The 20,954-nt window shown below is 46.3% G+C and overlaps 1 long non-coding RNA gene across 3 annotated transcripts in view; it reads left to right on the top strand.

The window, feature by feature from the left end:
- Positions 1–20,954, top strand: part of LOC125319723 — a 59,098-nt gene that overhangs the window by 12,169 nt on the left and 25,975 nt on the right. Inside the window, exon 1 of one of the 3 annotated variants that reach the window (XR_007200872.1) lies at positions 14,899–19,850. The exons of the other annotated variants lie outside the window; for them this stretch is intronic. This is a non-coding gene — a long non-coding RNA (uncharacterized LOC125319723). Of the gene's footprint in view, positions 1–14,898; positions 19,851–20,954 lie in introns of those variants that run through there. 3 annotated transcript variants of the gene reach the window in all.

The following is a 20,954-nucleotide window of genomic DNA, read 5'->3' as shown; positions in this document are numbered from 1 at the left end:
TAATGGGCAGTTAAGTTACCCTTGAGCTTATCAAAAGAGCTGTTTGTTCCCAGGAACCTCTGTTGTCTAATGAGCCCCAGTTTTCTAATGAATAGCCTTGAAATCTTATTTTTGTCTAATACCAGCTCAAGTGGAACAATATTATTGTTATTGGACATTTTTTTTCAGGAAAATTTCAGTTAAAATTCTCAGATTGTGACTAGGATGACTAAAGCAAATCATCTCACAACCTTGTGAACAGTGGTCTTGAATGAAGCGCTTTGAACTCTCCTGGACCACAGGGGCCCGTGACCAGCATCTCCATGTGCGTTGGGTTTGTGTGACAAGGTTCTGGTAGCAGGAGGGCTCTGGGGGTGACTTCTTTGACAACCTGATGGAAGCTTCCCCCCATGTCCAACACAGCCAATGTCAGTTAGCTCTAAGATGGACCTGCCACTAGCCAAGGCCAAGCCCTTCAGTGACAGTGGTAGCACCTCTGTGATAACATATTTAAAAAGGAAAAAAAAACCAGGAAAAATTGCACAGGAACAATTGTAACCAAAGAAGAGTGGAGTGAGAATATGTAAGACACCAGGGTGAGTGGAGAAGGAGAGGCAGGAGGAGCTCCAGGCACCAGAGCTGAGGTTCCCCTGCAGCCTGTGGTGCAGACCATGGTGAGGCAGGATGTTCTCCTGCAGCCCATGGAGGACCACAGTGGAGCAGAGATCCACTTGCAGCCTGTGGATGACCCCATGCTGGAAAAGGTGGATGCTGAAAAAATACCATCTGCAGGCCTGTGGTGGGAAGCCCACACTGAAGCAGGTTCCTGGCAGGGACCTCCATGCCTATGGAGAGTGGAGCCAATGCTGAAGCAGGTTTGATGGCAGGACTTGTGGATCCCTGAGGGACCCACTGCTGGAGCAGTTCATGAAGAACTGCAGCCCGTGGGAAGGTCTCACACCGGAGAAGTTAATGGAGGACTGTCTCCCATGGGAGGGATGCCACTGTGTAGCAGGGGAAGGGCTCCTCTCCCTGAGGAGAAAGCAGTGGCAGAAGCAATAAGTGATGAACTGATCATTCCCTGTCTCCCTGCACCAATGTGGGGTAGGAGGTAGAGATTCAGGAATAAAGTTAAGTCTGGGAAGGAGGGAGGGGTGGGGGCAAGCTGTTTTTAAGATTTTTTTTTTACTTGTGATTCTCCTACTCTGATTTTCATTAGTAATATATTCAACTAATTTCCCTAAGTCAAATCTGTTTTTCCCATGGTGGTAAATGATGAGTAATCTTTTCCTGTGCTTTTCTCAACTCATGAACATTTCCCCCCCATTCAGTTGAGGAGGGGAGTGATGGAGTGGCTTTGGTGGGCACCTGGTGTCCAGCCAGGGTCAACCCACCACACTGTCCGAGTGGGATGCCTCTTGGAGCTTCCCAGCTCTCACCTGTGGGACTCTGGGAACTGTTGCCAAAAGTTGCCCATGGGACCTGGGCTGATTCCCCCCTCACTCCTTGAGGGTCATTCCTTTGCCCCTTGAGAAATGCAAAGGCATTTGACATATTTCACTGAGGGGGATTTTTAACTTGAGGGGGATTTTTAAACAGGCATGTATAACTTTGTACATACTTCTATGTGTCTGTGTGTGCGTATGTGAATTGATTACACACCTTACAGCCTATAGCAAGTGTAGCCTGAATGTTGCCATCTCAATTTTACTGCTATGATTATAGTACACCCTACTGAATAATTTTGTAAGTATTAGATTAGTCAATAATTAAGGGATGTTAAATCCTTTAGCTGTAAACTGTTCTGGGGCTAAGTTTGGGCACAGCCACACCTAGGCTTCATCAAGAGTTTAGAAAGCAAGGGGTTCCTCACCAGACCTTTTTACTCAATGGGAGGGTCTCCCTCTTACCCTTTTTGTCCCCAGCCTCTGTATAAATAATTCTAAAGTGATTCTAATATAATTTTCCTTCATGTGCTTCGTCTAGGCAGTAAGCACTAGAGTAGAGCCTGCCATTGAACTTTGTCATGCTTGTACAAATTTATATTAAATCTGCTTTTGCTGCTGGTGATTTGTTAAATGACCTAAACCATTCTTTCATGACAATGTAAGCTTTGAGTTTCTAGTTCCCATTTCACTCAAAATGCACCTACCCTTTGTCCCCATGGCCTGTCTGTGTTGGGCCCTCAGGACTGAAATATAAGCAAAAGAAGTATGTTTGAGTTGCATGCAGTTTTGTCCCAAGAGAGCCAGGTCCAGGCCTGGAGAAGTTGAAGCTTCAGTTACTTATTGACACAGATAGAAATAAGTGGCCACTAAATGCAGAGGCCATGAAGGGTTGCTCTGAAGCATATTTTTGAGAAAACACACTACCTTCCTGCAGTTCAAGATGTGTTTGTATTTTGTCCTACAGGGTCTGCTTCCCCCCTTTCAGGTGGAGATTTGCTTTTTCATGATTTCTTCTTCCTCACTTTTTTTATAAGTATTGTAACAATTAAGAGATTTACTCATGATGAGCAGTAGCCACCTCTCCAAAGTGTATACCAAGGCGGAAAGTTGAACAGTGATAAAAGATCAGGGCTTTGAAATAAGAAATGTCTAGCTAATCCTTCATTATTTTCCTGGCAGATGGCCAGAAACCCTCTCCTATTTTCGACAATAAAACATACTGTTTTATTTGTCTGTATTTGATTTGGATTTGCTTATCCCTCTTTATCAGCTGTCATGGATCTGGTAGCTTGAGTAGAACAGGATTGTTTCCAGAAACTAAGAATCCTTACCAGAAAACCAAAGAGAAAGGTGTGTTTTATATTTGGTATGTTAATATCACCTGTTTAGTTGCTGTATACTCTGTTAGCACTAAACAAAATGGGCAAAGATTGGCAAAAATATTAGAAATATACATTGGAACTACCTTTCTTATGCATATTTCTACCAGAAAAGGTCTCTACTGAGTGGGATCTAACCATGATGTGACTTCCATCATGTGAAACTAGAACTGCATTAGATGCCCAGTATATATTCCCCACAAACCTGAATCAGTGGGTATTTTTGGGTGGTTAGTGCTGGACTCATATTCCAATGTACCTGAGGCTTTGGTTGTGCAAAAATCAAATCCAGGAGCAGTTTCCTTTTTCATTTTATATCAAAGCTTAGTTGCTGGAGTACAGACAAGAGACTTCAGGAAGGGGAAGTGCCTTTTTCTTCATAGCTTACATCTCCTTTGTACCCAAGCTGCCAAATATTACGTGCAAAAACCAGTTTACTTACTGGTCTGACCCTTGAAAAGGCAGTGAACAGGCGGGACTACTTTACTTGGATGAGTTGGTGGTGGTTTAAATTCTTGTGGTCTGGGGAAGGGGTCTTAGTAGCTTGGGTTTTATGCTCAAGACCTAATGTTGTTGAACTTTATAAAGAGAGGTGACTCAGTCTTTGTTTTACAGCCCTTAACCAATATCAAACTGACTTCAAAGTTGGAAAACATTATGTCGCTCATTCCTTTTGGAGTAGGTAGGCTAAATGAACTTGCCACCGTGACAAGTAACAAGCCCAGCACAGAAGCTGCGCTGTTTTACCTGAGTATGCTGTATTCATAGACTCATAGGCAGAGAAGAGCTGCAGAATGTACTTGAATCTGGATGCACTGGGACAGGCTGCTCCTCTGCAATTAAACCGCAGCACTTACAAACCAGTCACTCCTTTGAAGTGCATTTTCTTGATTCCCTTGGAGCTGAGAGATGAACTTTATTTCCTCCCCAGAAGAGATATGATTGCAGCAGATTATTGCTTAAGCAAGCTACTGAGGCAGAGTCAGGAAGCTTCCTTAGATTTCCACTGTGCTTGCTAAAGACAGAGGATCCTTGCAGGTCTATGGCCCTGCCAGTAAGGCTTTTATTCATGAGTAGTGCGCCTGAGTCCATACAAATGCTTGGCCTGCTTTTGGCTGGGGGAGTGATTACTGGTGAAGAAGAGAAGAAAGCCAAGCAAAGTGTCTTGGACCAAATCTTCCCAAGCTTTGGGGAACTTGAGAATTTGCTCCTAAATCCAGATGCTCCATTTCAACCTGCAATTCTGTTTATCTGATCTTGTAGCTTGAGATGCCATGGCCTGAGCTGAGTACCCAGGATTTGGGGTTTGTTTCAGGATCGGAGTATCTGCCTGTGAGTGAGACCCACAGGGTGCTGACGGCTGGCGTGCACTTGGGAGGCTTGCACAGCTGTCAGCATGAGCAATAACCCTGGTTGCCTCTGCCAGAATCAGGGCACACTATGTTAGGGTCCCACTGCTGTTGAAATTAGCATTGCAGCACAGTGCTCTCCCACTTTGTCCTCCAGCATGTTGCTCCCTCCATTCTATCCCACTTTTTGTCTGTTGCTTACTGGGCCATAAGTAAGCCCAGTAAGCTTGATCCTGAGGCAGCACCAGGACATGGTGCAGCACAGCACCCCAGCACCACAAGGTGCTCCCAGGGGTCTGTGTTGTCCAGTCGGTGCCCTCCACTTCCTGCAAGGTGAGCAGACCCAAACCTCCCCTCAGCTATGGGGATGCTTGAAGAACAGCCTCCTTCTTCTTGCTGTGCACAGCACAGCAATATTCAAGGACAGATAGACAAGGGTAAAGCAGTTTTGTCTGTTTCCTGTGGACAACCACTTTTGGGTAAGGTCACCTCTCCGGCATGCCATAGTACCATATTTCCTGAGTTGTCCCTCTTAAGAAGAGCCAGAGGTTATTTTTTGAAAATGTGCATCATCCCCCTTCCCCAAATTTTTGAACCATTTTTACATCCTTTGAACCTTAAGCATGAGCCAAATTTGCAGACAAACCACCCAGAGGGACTTGGTTCATATGAGATATTTCCACTCTAGGCATTGTTTTAATTGCTCTGCTGAAAGCCCATCATTGTACTTTGAAGCAGGGCTGGAAAAATATCCATTAGTGACATTGTCAGCCTAACTGATGGTTGTTTTACTATTTTGTTGCATTAGTTGTGTTTATTACAGGTGGTATTAAGTCCTAAGAGCTGGGATTCTGCTTCACTTTCATCCTAAGCAGCAAGAGCAGTGTCTGGCTAATGCTCTGAGAATGAGGGGTCAAGGGTCCCTGCTCTCAGAGCCCATGGAGGGCCTCTGCTGGGTGCCTCCCCACTGCAGTTCAGCTGTCTGATCCTAAAGCACAAGCCAGCAGGTCATTCTGACCCAGCAATCTTCATGTTCACTGGATAATGAGCACTCCCTGTGCAACAAGAAAGGATGCTAAAAGCCAGTGTAGCTGTTCAGCTAAAAATGGCTGTCAAATTCACACTAGATGAGCAAAAGACTAGTCTGAGACAAACTGAATAGAACACAGTTAGTGACACAGACATCCTCCCTCATCCCTCTCCTTTTCTACACTTAAACACACAAATCCGCGAGCCCTGCCAGAGCAGATGCAGTTGCCACAGCCATTGCTTACCTTATGACTGCTATCCAGGTGACAGTGTCGCCCACCTACATTTGAGGGGCAAAGGAGCCTCTTGGGGACTGGGTGAGGGCAAGCAGGATGGCCCCCCAGCCTTCACCTACTCTCCACTCCACTAACCCAAGAGTTTTGCTAGCCTGTACCTTGGTGCTTAGGGAACTTGCTGTATTTGTAGGCTGAGTTCGCTCTTACCAAGAAGTAGCAGATTTCTAGGGCAATGGCCTAGATCTGGAAAAGGTGCCCTGGTAGAAAATCTTTTGTTCTATCTGGACTTTGCAAAGTCCCAGGCGTCTGGCTTTGTTCATACACCATTTTCATACTAGCTCAGCTTTATTCTCAGTGCAGTGGCACTCCTTCTTTGTCAACGAGTGAGATCAGAGGGAGAGCTTGTGTAAATCCATGGAAACAATGTGCAGCACACACCCATCTACCAGGCAGTCTGTTCATTCCCAAGAGCTTTCTTGAACTTGTCAATCTGCAGACTACTGAGTATTTTCCATATAAGTCATTCATATCAGTGGAGTTAAAAGATAGTGAAAGGATGTGATTTTATCAGATGACTCAGAATTGGGAGCGTTTATTCCTCTCAAGCACCTTTACATCATCCTGACTCAGCAAAACAAGTCCAGTTCAACATTTTTTTTTCTTATTTAGCAGGCTTCCTGGGAATATTTTCCTTAATGTGGACTCCATTCTGCAGATCCTCATGGTCATTCTCAGGAAAGCTCCTGCTGCAGGCAAGACACTTTGTCCAGGTGTTGACATCAAAAAAGGAGTCCCAGTTTGACAACAAGACCTAGCACAGAGATTTTTGGGCTTGGAGCCTCCTTGTGCCACTGGCACATGCCCTGTGCATAGGTGTCCCTTCATGCGTGTCTGTCTGCACACATGGCTTTTCCAGTGTGTGGGGGTGTGTGCCACAAATACCACTGTACAAGCACTGTAGGAAAACACCAGAGCTGGGACATTGGACTGAACAATATTTTTGTCAGTGGTTACAGCTGGCTGTCATTTATCAGCAGAAAGAATTTCTAATCTGCAATGAAACGTTTATTTCTGTTTTACTTTAAAGTCTCCTTGATAACAATTTGTGCATTATTTGCTTCTTCCCCTGTCAGGTCAATAGTAAATTATACAGACCCTTTTTACATGGTGCCCCACCTGACGCGGAAGTCATCATCAATGAAATAAAATGTGATGAGGTACCAGAGAAGTTTGCATCAGCCACAGGAAAGCACAGACTTGAAGGGAAGTACATTGATCTTTCTTCCCCTTATTCTTGTTTTGGTTGCTTTAACACCACTGAAATCTTTTGTGACTGACAACCTGAGAAGTCAGCTCAGGTAACAAAGAAGCCCTTTTCTGAGGGCTTTAGGGTAAAATGTTCATAGTGCTGACACATGTATCCACCAGGGTATCCTTCAGTCACTCTGCTTCTGGGGGCAGGTCTCTCAGACTGGGGAGTAGCCTGCTCCATCTGCTGGGAGTTGGCTGCACCTGGGGTTTGGCAGACAAAACTCTGCTCTGGGTCTGTTGGATAGACATTTTTCCCTAGAGAGCTTGGAACCACAAGAGGGACATCCTGAAGCCTCTAGGGTTTTGGTACCAGCCTTTCTGGGTCATGTGTTCTCATTTGCACCACAGCAAGATGTACTGCCAAATAAACCCCACCAAGTTCTTTGGATAACCCGCACCAGGCCTGGGACACGGGGCTGTGATTATCTCCAAGTCGGTGATGGCTTCCAGCAGGGGTGGGGGTTCCAAGTGCAGGGGAGCCGGCCAGAGTAACGCCACGAACACTGATAGGATTTGAGCATTGTTCTCCACTTTATTGTTTACTTTCACTAACTTATACCTACTTTGCAAAGATTCACACCCTATTCCCACGAGACAGCCTCTAAGCAACAGGGGAGCCGACCAGTGTGTAACTTTGCCCAGGATTTTCAAGGCTGCCTGCTGCCAGGTGTCTTCCAGGCCTTCCTGCGGTCTGAGGCCAATTCAGGGGTTCTTCCTCTGCAACCCTGGGTTGGCCAGACTTTCCTGGGGTATCATATACACCTGTTCCACAAGGAATCCCTCTACAGCTTCCTGCCAAGTTTCAGGCTTAGGAGAACTGTGGCTCCTCAGCTGGGCATCTGTCCGCATCCTCATCATACCTATGCAAGTACTTGTGTGTATGTGTGGGTGCATATGTGTAATCCCCTTTACATGAGGGGAAATGTAAAACTAAGCATGGTGCTGGCTGGAGAGAGGCCAGAAAGGGGTTTTTGGACTTAGCATCTCCTCTAGCACTGCATCAGAGCAAGGGGGCTTCCTCACCAAAAATCCAATTTGATTGTGAAACAGAAGGAAAATGGCATTCACAAATTGAATCCAGTACAAGTCAAATGAAAAACTGGTTTCATTAGCACCAATGCAGAGCTCAAGTTAGGCAGGCTTGCTCTTTGATTAAGGCTCCTGAATTTGTGACCAAAACCTCTGGCAAGCAGGATATAATAATGAGTCACATGATGATGTGAGTGGAGCTGTGAGTGGAAAAGAGCTCAAGGATGGAAAACTGCTAACTCTGACTTCAGAAGACAGAGGTGATCAGTTAATATTTTTGTTTTTACCTAGGTCTTTTCTGTGTTCTTCAGCAGGAAACACGTATTTTCCATACTGTCATGCACTAAGGTATTAAATAGGGGAATACTAAAGGCAAACAGGGAATAGGTATGATATTATTTTCGCTAGAAAACTCTGTGTGACTTCTGCATCCCCACGAGTTCTGAAAAATGGGGAAGTTTCAAAGGGAGCCCTAGGAGTCTGCAGCAATCCTTTACCTGAGGTAGGAGCACAGAAAGGGCCATGCGGAGCAAGACCAGAGGTCCAGCTACCTCGAGGTCTTATTATTGCCAGTGGTACCCAGGGGTGGTTGCTGACAGGGCACATGCAATGATGCCTCAGCAGGTCAGAGTGGAACTGCACTGCTGCTGGAGCCAGGAATAGGGGGCAGGAGTACCTTTGCAATTACACATATTTCTGTGGGTTTCTGTAGAACCTTGGGGCTGCTGTTGCAATGGAGTGGCAGCTGTGGAAATAATTTTTTCATTACTCAACTGGATTAGCTGTTGGTGCTTCAGCTGTCACCCAGGAAAAGTCTGGATTCCTGATACTGCCTAGCCAGCTGCAGTGTGGATCACACCCAGGGACCTGTCCCTGCCACTGAGGTGCATAGGCAGATGAAAAATCAGTCTAAGTTAAGTCCTCCAAGTGCAGCATGAGATGAGTTTGCTGCAGCAGTCATGCACCTGGCCAGCTTTCCCCTCACCACACAGCTGCAACACCAAAGGTTTTAGGTGAAAGCTAATAATGTTCCCAAGGCCTCAAGATCCAGCAGATGTGGGGTGTGATACAGGATGGTCTGCCTGGGTCTGCAGGAGGAAAACCTGCTGTTGACCACCTAGCTGAAATTCACTTCACCGTCAAGACCTGAAAACTGTGTAGCAGAGAGGTAAAAAACAAACCAAACAAAAACCCTTAAGAAAACAAGAGAAATTAACAATGGCTGAGAAGGAATCCATCTGACTGATGGAAAGCTGAGCCCCTATGACTTTGGTTGCAAAAGTGAAGGCCCTAAGCCTTGTGCTGCTGGAAGTGTTTGCACACCACTCTCCTCCCATTGGTTTTCCCACTGCCTGGCTTGGGGCAAAATAAGTCAACCCAAAGGTGCAGCTCAGACCATGGGTTCTTTTTAGGAAAAACATAGCTGCCCTGCCCCATGGAGAGGAGCTCTATCTTCTGCAGGAGCTTTTGTGCAAGAGGTTTACGTTGGTGAGTACCCCCTTACTTGGGAGTGGCATCTTGGCAGCTGATGCCATCTGAGGTCAACTTCTTTCTCTTTTTTTAAACTATGCTCACCATTTTTGTGCCTGCCAAAGGCAGATGATGCCAAAAAAGGACGATGCTTTTTGTTGCCTTCAGGCCAGCTGATGAGTCCTAATGGCCTTGTGCATCAGGGAAGGAGAACAGTGCCAGGATTTGTCCTTGCAGATGATGCCGTCCACTTTTGTCAGTGGAGCAGTGGTCCATCAGGGATGAGTGCTAGAGTGAGGCTGGAGTTCCCTGTAGTGCTGGGCCTGTTGGTGGGGTCTGACTGGTACCCAGCACCTTTGCTTTTAGTAGAAACTAAGTATCCTTCTTGGCATTTTATGTTTAAGGAGGCAGGGCCAGCCCACTTGAGTGAGAAGGAAAGGTCCCACCCATTATGAAAATTGACAATCAAAATAATCTTTTTCATGATAGAGCCGCAAAACCAGTGCAGTGTACAAAACTGGGCATTGGGTAAACAGGGCATGCAACTGAAAGAATAGGTGAAACTCAGTGTTTGGGATGTTTTTCATCATTACCCCCTTTTACTCAGTAGAAATTCCCCAAGCTAAAGCCAGGGTGGCAAACATTTCTCATCTCCCTTCTGTGATCCATTTTCACCTGCATTTGTATTTTTTTTTGTTACAAAAAAAAATTTAAGAAAGGCAAGTCCCTTCCTCCTCTCTTTTACAAGTCCCGCTTTGTGCTAATAGTGCAAGAGATGGTTGCCATCATCCATGGTTACACCATCCCGATGTTTTCATGTAGTTGTCTGAATATGTCTGCTCAATGTAGCAACAGGTCTTTATCCTTCAACGACAAATTCCTTGTAAACCTCCTTATCCTACTTGTACAGTCATGAGGTAACAAAGCAGTGCCTTGTATAAGTAAAACCAGGTTCTGAGAATCTCTATTATTTTACAGCTGGAAGGGTTTTGGACATATGTTCCTGCTGTGTATATTTCTGAGCAAACCATTTTTCTGGCAGAGTTGTTTACAAAATTGTAAGTCCCAAGGAGAACTTTTCAGGAAAGGGGTCAGCTAAGACCACATCTACCTGCATTGTGTAGGTTAAATTATTGGGTTCAATCCTTATTGCTGGATTTAAACAAGGCTTGTAGTTGATCTGGATGGTAGGGAGTGATTGCTGGCTGGTATCTCAGAAAAACATGGGGTGCACCCTGGGGGAATTTGGGAGAGAGTCCTGCCTTCCCAGAAGACACTCACTACTCCAACAGGAGGCAGGTGGCTGGACACTCTGAAGAAAATGCTCTGATCGTTTTAAAGGAAACAAAGCTGCTGCTTGGTTGGGTGGATGGCCTTGATTGTGCAGCACCTCTCCAAATGCAGAGAGTGTTTTTAGTTAGACTTCAGCAGTGGCCAAGGGTCACAATTAGCCCAAACATTTGGCTTAGGGCAGGGCCCCAGGCAGTGCAGGAGGTGAATTTACCTTGTGTTTTAAAACCATTTCCTTTGAGGGATGAGTGGCTCCAAAAATGCAGCTTCATAGGATAAAGACTTTTTAAATGAGGCACAGTTTTAATTTTTTAAATGAATCACCTCCACTGCTTTGTTACTAACAACAGGTCCAGAAGCTCTGTTAACAGCTTCAGGAAGATTTTAATCAGGCAACACTTGGAGCTATTTTAGAGCGCACAGCTTTTCTGTTGCTTTGATGTATCACTCCCCTTTCTAAGAAACATTGACAGACTTCAAAAGTGAGAGGTGCTGCGCCAAAGCCCTTTGAGATGGCCAGGTGCCAGGTTCACCAAGATGCATCCCAGCCCTCATGTGCAGACTGAGCTTTGAGGATGGACTGTACTGCCTGTGGTGGTGGGGAGTCTGGGGCGAAAAGCATCCTCTGAAGAGTTTTTGCAGATGATGGGCATTTAGGGTCCCACAACCTAGTACTGTTCTTTGTTAGGGAAAGTAAAAAACAGAGCTTCCCACAGGGTCACAGCCTCCTTTGGGCAACCACCTGCTCCGGTATTGGGGTCCTCCACAGGCTGCAGGTGGATATGTGCTCCACTGTGGATGTCCATGGGCTGCAGGGGCACATCCTGCCTTACCACAATCTGCACCACAGGCTGCAGGGGAATCTCTGCTCTGGCTTCTGGAGCATCTCCTTCTTCCTCCTCTACACTGACATTGGTGTTTGCAGAACTGTCCCGCTCACATATTCTCACTACTCTCTTCAGCTGCTGTTGTGCAGCAGTTTTCCCCCCTTCTATAATTTGTTATCCCAGAGGCACTACCACCCTTGCTGATGGGCTTGGGCTTGGCCCACAGCAGGTCTATCTTGGAACTGGCTGGCATTAGCTCCATCGGATATAGGGGAAACCTTTGGCATGTCCTCACAGAAGCAGACATCTTGCTACTAAAGTCTTTCCACACAAACCCAATACAATTGGCTGGAAGAGAGAGGGGCATATGAACTTTTCTGTCCACTGGCTAGGGAGAAGTTTGCTGAGTGTGATGGTGGTGATGACCTGCCAAAAATGTGCCTATCTCACTTGAATACTTTGATGGTACCATACATTTGAAGTGCTTTTGCCTGTCTGGCAAATCCCAAAACATCCATTGAGCCTGGCATTCACATCCTGACCTGCTCCATTAAAGGCACATTGCTCATAGTGCCTTCCCTGCCAGAAAGGCAGCAGTGTAGTGGTTATGCTCTTGCCCTGCTTGTGCTGGCAGCTTTGTGCGCACCAGTGCGGGAAGGCTAATTAATGAAACTCGTACTTGCAACTTGTCTGAGGGAAAAAGTACCAGCAGGACATTCATGCATTGGGTGAGCATTGGTAAGTTAATGCCTCTTCCCAAACACACCTTTTTGGTAAAGACCAAGATCTATGTTTCGCAGCATCCTATCCTTGCTGTGTTGCCAGTGTAAGGCATAAGGTCCACCACCCTCATTCTCATGAGCAAAGCCATGCAGCTGAACTTCCTGCAAAGTTAGCTCCTTTGCAGTGGGCTCTTTGAATCAAGCAGGAGCCAGATGAATGGATGAATGGAAATGGGGAGGTAGAGGCAGCCGAAACATATCTGGCATTTACAACCTGCACCTTCATGCAAGCAGAGTTTGTAAGTGAAGTGTATGTTCAAGGAATATGAACAGGTGGGTGGCACTCGTCCTTTGAGGCTGTTTCATTGTGGAATGCCTCAGGCAGACTCAAAACTTACATTTGTACTTTCTGTGCTATTTAGGGCATGCATGAGTATGCCAAGAAAAGACCAGTTTGTTGCTCCTCATTAAAAGTATATTTTCAATAGAGAAAATAAAGAAATAGAGAAAATAAAAGAAAAAGAGTGGAAGCTCTTTCTATTTTTTGCCTTTTTTTTTTTTTTTCCAGATTTTACTCCATGCAAGGTTTCAGCGTGACAGCACAAGCAGATATACTGCTAGTCCCGGTGAATACATATAGTGAGCTGCCTGTGAGATTCAAAGTAAACAAAAAAAAACAGGCAGCAACTTTTGGCATGGGAAGGGCTGAAGTGGTTAATTCTGTATTTGCATTGGTCTTAGTTTTGAGGTGCAGGCTGCATTTTGTGCTAGATGTTAAACTGTAGTAGCAACCAATGAGATCTCAGCCAAGGGGAGGAGAAGAAGAACCCACAGCTGTGAGACACTGACAGGTTGTCATGACCTGACAAAATTAATCTTCAAACAATGGAAGAGTTGGCTCAGTCAATCCCAGAACTATTTGTAATTATCACTGAAAATTTGATGAATGCAGGAAATGTAACAGAAGACTCAAAAAGTGCATCATGACACCTGCACAGCAGATTGTACTATAACAACCTGATTTCCCCTGTAATGAGGTAAGAGGTGATGCTGACATGCAGGAGCAGGTCACCTGGCACATCTTTTGGCACTGCCGAGGCTTTTTATACCTTCTGTGAGGCTTTCTGGAGCATGGTTTAAATTAGATTACTAGAACGTGGGTGCAGACTTTGTTGGATGATTGCAAACTTTAGGAGTTCTTGATTTATTATTTTTTTCTCAGTCTGATCCCAATTGGTGTTTTTATTGTTGATCTGAATGCTGGACTGTGGCATGTGCTTCTCACATCTACAGATGATTATGAACTGGGATGCACTGCCCTGAAGCACAGGAATAATGATAATGTTCTTGGCAAACTGGAAAAGTGGTTTGGTTAATAAAAGGAATTACTTTGAAAAAGGACAGGCGCAAACACTTGTTTGTGCAAACAACTCGTTTGCATCCCTGCAGTATGTCTGGGAAACTTCTTCCCCTTCTGATAGCTGGCAAGCTGCTCCTGGCCACACAGAGTAGAAAAGGAGAAATATAACCCACTACATTATCAGCACAGGACAAGAAAGATGTTATCTCATACTGCTCATGCTCATGAGATGTCTGGGAGGTGGCTGAAGCCTTTTGGGTGGATGAGGCAAGGGGTGCCACATGAGGGTGCCTGTTGGAGGGCCTCATCCATGAAAAGGGTAAACACAAGAACACCTTTGATGTTGAGTCCTTGGGTGCTAGGTGGCCCTGAGGCCATGTTTCCCTGGAGAGGTGGCCTAGAAATACCTGGACTTGGAGGTAAGCACTGCGGAGGGAAGAGCAGAGATTATTCTCTTCTCCCTGTCTCATCTCTCCCTCCTCCTTCCTTTCACCTTGTTTCTGTAAAAATAAAATTAGGACAAACAGGAACCAAAACACCCTGGGGGACCATGAACAGATGTGATAAAGGATGTAGAAAATATAAATTATTTTGGAAGGCATGGGTTTTCTGCCATCCTCCTTTCCACAGAGACCAGTGCACTGGAGAGGAACATGGGATCAGGGGTATCTTCCCACTGTACTCTGCAGGTGCTTGAGGCTTTTAAGTAGCAGCCTCCTGGGTGCTGCAGAAACAGAAATGAAAAACAAAAGCAGTGGAAAGTGGAAAAGTATGTTCACAGACACCTTTAAGAACAGGATCTATGTCCAAACCAGGGCTTGTGTGCTCTGGCATGGCAGCCATGGATACACACTAGCACTACAGGCAACTCCCTGGGATGATGGGAGGGATGGAGCTGCAGACCAGGGCTGAGAGTTAGGCTTTAGCCTATACCTGGGGCTGGAAAAGGCTTTTCCCTCAGTGCAAGTCCCTGTGCAACCCACACTTGCATGTGGGTTTGTCTGTGCCTGCCCAGCAAAGGCAGCTCAGGTCCCAGGTCTGCAAGGAAAGTGATGGGGGATGAGGGGTTTGTTCAGGAGCACACCGTGAGCCCACAGCAGGGCTGGCAGGAGCCCTGGTCCAGCTCACTGGGATGCATCATTGCCCTGAAGAGAGGTTGCTGAAGCGGTTAGTGGGGATGCACAACAGCTGATACCACATGTATAAAGGCAAAAGGCTCTGGCTGGACACAGTTGCTGTGCCTCCAAGGGAAAGAAAAACACAAATAGGATGAAGGTAGGGGGAAAAAAGACAAAAAGCTGTATGAGATGTTACAGAGATGAGGAGGAAGATACAGGTGCAGTTACACACAGCACACAGAAAGCCAGACTGTGTGGCAACCGCTCTATGGCTGCCAGTTCAGCTCCAGCATGGGGGAAGGTGGCGGGGCAAAGGGATTTCTGCAGAGACTGGCAGGGCACAGGCAGCGGCTTTGGACTTCCAGGAGAGTCACTGTCCTATTGTGAGATTTAAGCTAGAGTTCAGGAATCTGGCCAGCTCATAGGAGAATTTATTTGGACATATCAATCAAACTGCATCGAATCCTGGCTGAAACATCACAAGGTTGGCAGGGAAACAGTCATCTTCATCTGACCTTTTTTTTGGCCAAACTGGAGCAGTATGTACTTGGTTTGCTCATGTGGTAAAAGCAGTCCTTCCTCCTAAAGATGCTTTGGAGGAAGACCAATGAAAACAGCCTGTTCCAGGAAAAAGACAGCAGCTAAATGTCAGTTTTCACCAAGAGCAGAGCAAAATTCCCTCAGAAAAGGACCCTCAAGGACTGTTTTACCAATGGTAGCAAAGCTCTTCAGGTACCTGGGTGCAAGCACCATTTTCAGGGAGAAGGCAGAGGAGCTTCTCATTGTAATGCAATGTAGACCTCTTTTCTGCACTGGATGGGGAGCTGTACATTGCTCAGTGGGGATGAAGGATCCAGTCCCCCAACAAAAATCCCAGTGTGGAGGCTGTCTCTTGTGGGTTTGCCAGGCTGGTCTGAGTTGGGAGCTTTGTCTGCAGGCAAAATATAGGCGACTGGGACCCCAGGTAGACAGATTTGGGATTGCGTGACTGTGGGAAGTATCAGCAGGGCTAAAAGCCTGTTCTCAGGCCTTCCACTGTTTTTGCCCTGGGTGGGCAGTTGGCAGTGAGGGTTACTGCTGCCCAGTGCCTCCCCCCAGCAAGCAGGAAGGCTCCAGGTCTGACCTGGATTTTTCCAGACAAGAGTGAACACCATGAAACAAACTTACGAAACATCTGGCTTACTTTGAGTTTCTCTCTGTTTTTGTTCCTCTATTCTAACAGGCATCTTCAGCAGAGGATGTGCAGTTGCAGTACTTCACATCTGGATGTGTCAGTCTTGCAAACTGATCTGGTGGGCAGTGCTGCTGATGCAGTGGCTAGAGCCAGATATCCTACCATTTTCTAGAGAAAGTCTGTGAGGACTAAGCAGCCCAGAGCCTTGCAGAGCTACAGCAGGCAAGACTCTGCACACTTTTGCAGAAAGGGAATAGTAAGCCTGAAGGCCCAAACTGATTGCATCCTAAGACTCAGCTTTTTGCCTACTCGGATCTTTTTTATTTCTCACTGCTTCCAGTTATTTGCAGCTTTTATGGTCCTGATGACCTGCTATGTGATTGGACATGTGGCTCCCCAAGGTTTCTTGAATACTCCTCTGTCTGCCTTTGAGGCAGAGGGTACCCTGGTAGTGGTGACATGTCGCACTTTTGCTCCTGCATCCTCAGACACCCCACCACATCTCTGAGAGCCCCAGCAGCCATTGACTACAAGCTCTGCTTTGGAGACATGGGCTGGCAGCAGTATAGCCTGGGAGAGGAACTGGAAAGTCCCAGCTCCAGCCCAGACTGTATCTCTCCATCTTGAGTGCATGGCTGGGCAGATTACCCGATGCCTATGCTTTAGTTTCCCCATCTTTGTAGATGGCATCAATACCTGCAAGTCTTGCTATGGAAATTAATTACATGTGGCTGTGGTCTGAAAACTGGCCAAGTTCATGCCGATCTGCAGAGGATCTGCCCTGTGACACTTCGGACAACAGCCTGGCATCGCATCAAGTGACATCCATACTTCATCTTGTCAGAAGAGGAGTGGCAAACCAACATGGGTGCAGCAACACATGGGTGCAGGCAGGAACAGAGAGCAGCAGCAGCATCTATTGCATCAACCCACCATTATCTAAGCAGGGGTGGCAGAGGAACCTGGGCTTCTGGCACCCTTATGTAAAAGCCTGGCTGCTGTCCTGGCAGCCAGCTCTGCCTTTGAGTGCATGGGACCAAGGACTTCTGTAGCCCTGTTACAGAACAGCAGGATGCCACACAGGACATAACATCGCTCTTGGAGGCCAAGCCTGGGTTTTGACATGACAGCAGCATGATAGTTCAAGAGATAGAGGCCAGTGCAGCTTCCTGTCAATCTGCAGAGGGACAACAACTTTGTTGCCATGAAGACTGACTTTCTCTCACAAGACTCCTCAGAGGCTGTCTGCTCAGGGTCCCATTTGCCCTACTTCCTGCTGGTTGAAAGCACCCCTGCTTCCTGCAGGAGGTGTGGCACTCTTGGCCTTAAAACACCCCTCTGTGGGGCTGGTTGCATCCAAGCACTTTGGAGATATACACTCTGTATACAGTTCCTCCAAAGCAGCTGAGACAACATGCTGGGCATTGCTTCTCCATGTGGCTGCTGTGTGGAGCAGTGCTGCCCCTGCAAGGGGTCTTACTGTGCCAGGCTGCAGGGCACTGGCTGCTCTGCATCTGGCTCACTGCTTTGTAGTCTTGAGGATGCCTGCTTGCCTCACCTTACCTGTATAGGCAGGGCTCGACTAAATCTCCCACCAACAGGCTTTTGATGTTTTTAAATTAGGAGAAGTCACTTTAACCATGGGCAGCTGATCTGATTTGTCCTTTGCAGCCCATTCTCCATCCATGCCTGGGGAGATGTGGAGCTGGCACAAGAGTCAGCACTACTTGCCTGCAAATGGCACACAGTGTATCCTCTGTGCACGTGTGTGTGCATGAGAGAGGTATAGAAATAACTCATCTGATGGGGCATGTTGGCCATGAAGGTTTTCTGGTAGCAGAGATTTTCTGGATTAAGTGATGCCCAAGTCATTTTATTTCCCAATGGAATTTTTTGGTATGTTGGACTATGTAGAAAATCCAGTTTTGGTCTCGTTGTCCTTTGACAGGTAGTCATCCTGGCTGTTATTTCCTGCTCTAGCCCACTGATGCCTCATATAGATCCTGATCCTTGATTTGATTTGAATTTCATTAAACTACACAGAAGGGTCTTTGCCCAGCTATGAATACTGATTACTGGGGATATCTGCAGCTTCTTTTGGGCCCAAAGGCACTCACTGGTGATGAGGACAGGGCTGAGAGAGACATTGCACCCAACTACATGTCAAATGTGACAGGGTTCTGAGCATTTTTGGGTCTGACAAGGAACTTGGTACCAGTGAAGGCAAGTTCTTGTGCAAGCCTACTTCAGGTATTCTTTGCCCCAATCTTTAATACTAAGGTTGGTTGTCCTCAGGTAGTTGAACTGAAAGGCAGGGATATGGAGTAGACTGAAGCCCCTATAAGTCAAAGGGAAGTGGTCCCTTGTAGTGTACCCCAGGGTTCAGTGTTGAGGTCAGTTTTATTTAAAATCTTTATTGATGATCTGGATGAAGGGACTGACTGCACCTGCAGTCAGTTTGCAAATGACACCAAGCTTAGTGGGAGTGTTGCTCTGCTGGAAGGCTCTGCAGAGGGATCTGGACACTCTGGAATGGTGGGCTGAGGCCAGCTGTATGAGGTTCAACAAGGCCAAGCGCCAGATGCACTTGGGTCACAACAACCTCACATGATGATGGGAGGAGTGGCTGGAAAACTGCCCAGCAGAAAAGGGCTGTAGGGTGCTGGTCAACATCTGGCTGAACATGACCCAGCAGGGAGCTCAGGTGGCCAAGAAGGACAATGGAATCCTGGCCTGTATCAGCAATAGTTTTGGACCAGGACTGTGGGGGAACAGTGACTGTCCCCCTTGTACTGGGCACTGGTGAGGCCCCTTGAATGCTGTTCCCAGATTTGTGCACCTCACTGTAAGAAAGACACTGATGTGCTGGAGCATGTCCAGAGAAGGGCAATGGAGCTGGGGAAGGTTCTGGAGCACAGGTCTCATGAGGAGCAACTAAAGGAGCTGGGATGTTTAGCCTGGAGGAAAGGAAACTACCTGAAAGGAGGTGGTAGCCAGGTGAGGGTTGTTCTCTGGTCCCAGATAAGTGACAGGACAAGTGGAAACAGCCTCAAGTTGCACCAGGGAGGTTTAGATTGGATATTAGTAAAATTTTTTTCACTGAAAGGGTTGCCAAGCATTGAAAATGGCTGCCCAGAAGTCACCATCCTTGGAGGTATTTAAAAGATATGTGAATGTGGCACTTGGTTTAATGGTCTTGGTAGTGTGAAGTTAACAGTTGGACTCAATGTTCTTAAAGCTATTTTCCAGCCTTAACAATTTTATGATTTTGTGGTCCACTTTTGCTGCACAGCTTTTACCTCTATTGCCCTAAGGCCCAATTACAGATCTTCTGGGAAATTTAAGTGGATGGACAAGGCTCCTTCTTCTAATTCTTGGTCCTTAAGTGCTTGATGGTTTTTGGAGTGCTGGTGTCCGTGTACCAAGTCATTCATCCCCAGCCATACTGCATTCTATACTACTTCTGCATCTTTTCCTAAATAACCTGAAATTCTCAGAAAAACCTCAGTAGCTTCTTGAAAGCAGAAATATAAGAAACCTTCTGGATTGAGCTCTCTGACTGTACATTGTGCTTATTATGCTGTATCATGCCTTGTTCTATACTAACTCAACTCTAGTCTAGTGTCGCCTTACAGCAAGCCCAGCCCACAGGTAACTCAGAAAACTTATATGCTTTTTGGTACAGTGGGATATCTGCTCCACTTATATTCAATCCTTTGTTTTATATAACCCCATAGCCACCATCAGTGACTCCTCTCTGAAGAGTCCTCAAATGTGGTATTTATACACAGCAGCCACTCTTATCTGGTTTACGTATTCTTACCAGGGATGAAATCAGAAGAACCCCATGCTTCTGGAACTTTTAGGCTGCAAAATCACACTCTGAGCAGGTGCTGTGCAGTGTGATCCTTGGTGGCATGAACAGGGTCCCCCCGCTCCTGGCTGGCTGTGTTTATCTCCCTTATTTATCTGGCATTTCAGAGTGTCGTGACTCCAGACTTGGTGACATTCCTCCTCCTCCCATGTGGACACCAGCTGCCAGCTTCATATAACAGCACACACAGGAATGGCAGCAACATTATCTCACTGGTGCTGGCCAGAGAGAAATCATACCTTTGTGGGATCAAAAGTAAGACAAAACAAAATTTACACAAGCTCTGCTGCTGCATCTCCACAGTGCTGTGGGTTGGTCTTGGTTTTGCTCTCCTCTCATCTGCCTAGGACGCTGCCATTGTTGTTTGTTTCCAAGCATGAAACCCAAAGCAAGTGAGGGTGGGAACAGCCAGCTCACCAGCCTGCCTTAACACTTCCCTCCCTCCCCAGGGACACATTCATTTTGGTTTTTTTTTTTTTTTTTCTGTTCCCCTCAGGAAGCACTGACTTGTCATTTCTAACTTTAATTTCACATAATTTTCCTTTAATATGATTATCCTTCCTTCACATAATTTATTCTCACAGGTGCTTATAGCACTTCCCTGCAATAAACAAGATTAACTAATGAGCTCTTTATCCCTTACCCTACATTGTTAACCAAGCTATTTAATAAAATCAAACCCGACATCTGGCCTAGCAATACCTGACTGGGCAGCCACCTCTTTTATCAACTTTCTGCATTCAGCTGATGGCAAATATTCAGTGCCAGGCACTTAGCAGCCATCTAACCAGTGTCTGCAGGGCAGACACAGTTTTTCATATTTATTATAATCTTGTGATGACTAAGGCTGTAGCCCAGAAGAATGCTTAAACATGTTTTAAACTGCATGGTGCAATTAAGTACCCTTAATGGTTGTATGACATGACCATATACTTGAGTGGTTTCTAAACTGCAGCTTTCTTGAGGTTTCCGTTCTTGTCATACACAGCCTCCCATTTTGCCACCCCTTCTTTTCCAGCATGGAAAAACCTCCCCTCACCTTTGGGAATTCCCCAAATGCCCCATGCTAGGTGAGATGGGTCCAGAGTTGTGTCCAGGTTCTCCCTGGGCAGAGCTGTAAGACTGTCCCTGTTCAGCACCACCAGTAACCACTGCAGGCATTTCTGCCCTCATCCTACTTCCCAGGGAAGGACTATGATCCTTCCTGGGCTCCCATGACTGGTTCCTGGTGTTACTTCCTGGTCCTACCCTCTTCCAGGGTGAACAGGCAGTGGTGGAGCCAGGACAAGGTCCAACTCCAAGGTTTTGTTTTTTGCAGAGGGTATAGTGAACCTACCTTTTCCTTGAGGAATTGTCTCC

Source organism: Corvus hawaiiensis, chromosome Z (assembly GCF_020740725.1).
Source record: "Corvus hawaiiensis isolate bCorHaw1 chromosome Z, bCorHaw1.pri.cur, whole genome shotgun sequence".
Taxonomy (NCBI): Eukaryota; Metazoa; Chordata; class Aves; order Passeriformes; family Corvidae; genus Corvus; species Corvus hawaiiensis.
This window is presented reverse-complemented; position numbering and strand designations above follow the sequence as displayed.